Raw genomic sequence first — 2531 nt, 5'->3', positions numbered from 1 at the left:
TATATTAATGAGGGTAACCATGGCAACGGGTTGTCAGGTGTCCCTTGTTATTAACAGCAACAGAAACAATGAAAAACCCAAACAGGAAACGCTCGGCCTGGTTTCCTGTCAGACAGGAAGCAGCGTGTTTCCATGCAGTGTATGTAAACTTCTGGTCTGCTGAAACTCAGCAGACCAGAGTCTGGATCAGTTTCTGCAAAGATGCCCCCTCTCCTCCTCTTCCTCTGATGCCCCTCCTCCTCCCCCGATGCCCCCCCCCCTCCCCTGATGCCTTAACAACGCCCGAAGCCTGGGAGGAACCATCATGGTGATGAGCAGTGACTCCTTCTGATGCAGGTTTGGCTTCAGGAAGCCCCGCCCCCTGAAGGGGAAGCCCCGCCCCTGAAAGAGGAAGCCCCGCCCCTGAAGGTGAAGCCCCACCCCCTGAAGGAGGAAGCCCCGCCCCTGAAGGGGAAGCCCCACCCCCTGAAGGAGGAAGCCCCGCCCCTGAAGGGGGAAGCCCCGCCCCTGAAGGGGAAGCCCCGCCCCTGAAGGAGGAAGCCCCGCCCCTGAAGGGGAAGCCCCGCCCCTGAAGGGGAAGCCCCGCCCCTGAAGGAGGAAGCCCCGCCCCCTCAGACTGTGTGAGGAGTGGTCAGGAATCCTTCTGGGCGGGTCGGCTCCCGGAGCAGCAGATAAAGGAGCGGCGGCTCGGCGCTGGTTCTGGTTCTGGTTCTGCCTGGCTGGGAGAACGAAGCTCTGCTGACAGAAGACTCACCTGCTCAGGTAAGACGCTCCGCTCTGATCGGCTTCTGTTTCTGTTCCTCCCTGACCTTTGAACTCTGCGTGGAGGGAAGCGCTGCAGTAAAGCCAGGATCAGAGGCGCCTCGACCCAGGATACAAGCATTCCTCCAGAATGACCTTTGACCTCACTGTTGGTTTAAGGAAGGGGTGTCCAAGGTGTGGTCTGGGGCCCGTTTGCGGCCCCCGGACCGATTGTGTGCGGCCCCTGACTTCAGTCCAAGAAAGATCCAGATTTGGCAGACTTTGGTTAGGACAAAACGGATTCCTCTTGAACTTTTCCTGACCTCAGCTGGCGTTTCCAGAGAGATGAACTGTGACCCGAGTCTGATTTTCTTCATCACAATTCATTCAAGTGTTTTAATCTTTTCTAACTGATGCAGAGAAAATGATCAGAATCCTTTCAAAGTTTTGGATCTTGAATATTTTCCGCATCCTTTCTGGAAAAGTCTGGAAGTTGTGATTTTGTTTTATTGTTGAGGTGAAAAACATTTTGATCCCAGGAGACGAGAAGTTTGGAAATCTGCTGTGGTTTAGTCCAGAAAAGCCGCCGAGTCAGGATGATTAAAACCTTTTGAAATCTTGTCTTCATCTGCTGACCGGCAGGTTGTGGGTTCGGTTCCCGCCGCTCCGCACTCAGGAATTTGGTCCATCAGAACCAGAACCGGCAGCTGATCCTAGTGTGGAAATTAAACTTGGTGTTTTAAAGTCGACTTTATGTTTTCTGTCACGTTTCCATGGAGTCGTTCTGGTCATTGAGGATTGGACTTTGACTAGGCCGACTCTTGACCATTTCAGCCGTCAATCAATCAAATTTTATTTGATTTCAGCAGCAAGGCATTTCAAAGTGCTTTACATCATAAACACAAAGTCATGCATCATATAATAAACAACACATTGTTACATATTACATTTCTAATCAGCTGGTTTTTAGTTGAGATTTAAAGGAAGTCAGGGTTTCTGCTGTTTTACAGTTTTCTGGAAGTTTGTTCCAGATGTTTGGTGCATAGATGCTGAAAGCTGCTTCTCCTCTCTTGGTTCTGGTTCTGGGGATGCAGAGCAGAACCAGAACCAGAACCTGAGAGTCTGGAAGGTTGATACAACAACAGCAGATCTTTGATGTATTGTGGTGCTAAACCGTTCAGTGATTTATAAACTAACAACAGTATTTTAAAATCTATTCTTTGAGCTACAGGGAGCCAGTGGAGGGACTTTAAAACTGCTGTTATGTCTCTATCTTCCTGGTTTTAGTGAGAACAGGAGCAGCAGCTTCTGGATCAGCAGCTTCTGGATCAGCTGCAGCTGGAGGATTGATTTGTTGGACAGGCCTGTGAAGACGCTGTTACAATAATCAATGTGACTGAAGATAAACGCATGGATGAGTTTCTCTAGATCTGGCTGAGACATTAGTCCTCTAATCCTGGAGATGTTCTTCAGGTGATAGAAGGCCGACTTTGTTACTGTCTTTATGCGGCTCGCAAGGTTCAAGTCAGAGGTCATCACTACTCCCAGGTTTCAGGCTGATCGCTACTTTTTAGTTGTAATAACTGAAGCTGTGGATTGACACTAGATCTATAGTTCTAGATCTATAGTTCTAGATCTATAGCTCTAGATTGTTCCTCTTTAGGTCCAAAAATAATGACTTCAGTTTTGTTTCTGTTCAGCTGGAGAAAGTTTTGGCACATCCAAACATTTATCTGTTCTAAACATTTATTCAGTGATTGGATGGGGTCAAAGGTCACCTGGTGACATCA

At 48.6% G+C, this 2531-nt stretch overlaps 1 protein-coding gene across 2 annotated transcripts in view; it reads left to right on the top strand.

Moving 5' to 3' along the window:
• Window positions 1-693: 693 nt before the first annotated feature.
• Window positions 694-2531, top strand: part of eppk1 (epiplakin 1) — a 19272-nt gene continuing 17434 nt past the window's right edge. The window contains exon 1 of one of the 2 annotated variants that reach the window (XM_055055100.1): window positions 694-762. The gene's annotated coding sequence lies outside the window, so the exon portion shown is untranslated. The remainder of the gene's footprint in view (window positions 763-2531) is intronic. The other variant, XM_055055101.1, reaches the window with a different exon arrangement.

Source organism: Poeciliopsis prolifica, unplaced genomic scaffold (genome assembly GCF_027474105.1).
Source record: "Poeciliopsis prolifica strain line A6 unplaced genomic scaffold, Auburn_PproV2 SCAFFOLD041, whole genome shotgun sequence".
NCBI lineage: Eukaryota > Metazoa > Chordata > Actinopteri > Cyprinodontiformes > Poeciliidae > Poeciliopsis > Poeciliopsis prolifica.
Note: the sequence above shows the minus strand (reverse complement) of the source record. Positions and strands in the feature narration are given on the sequence as shown.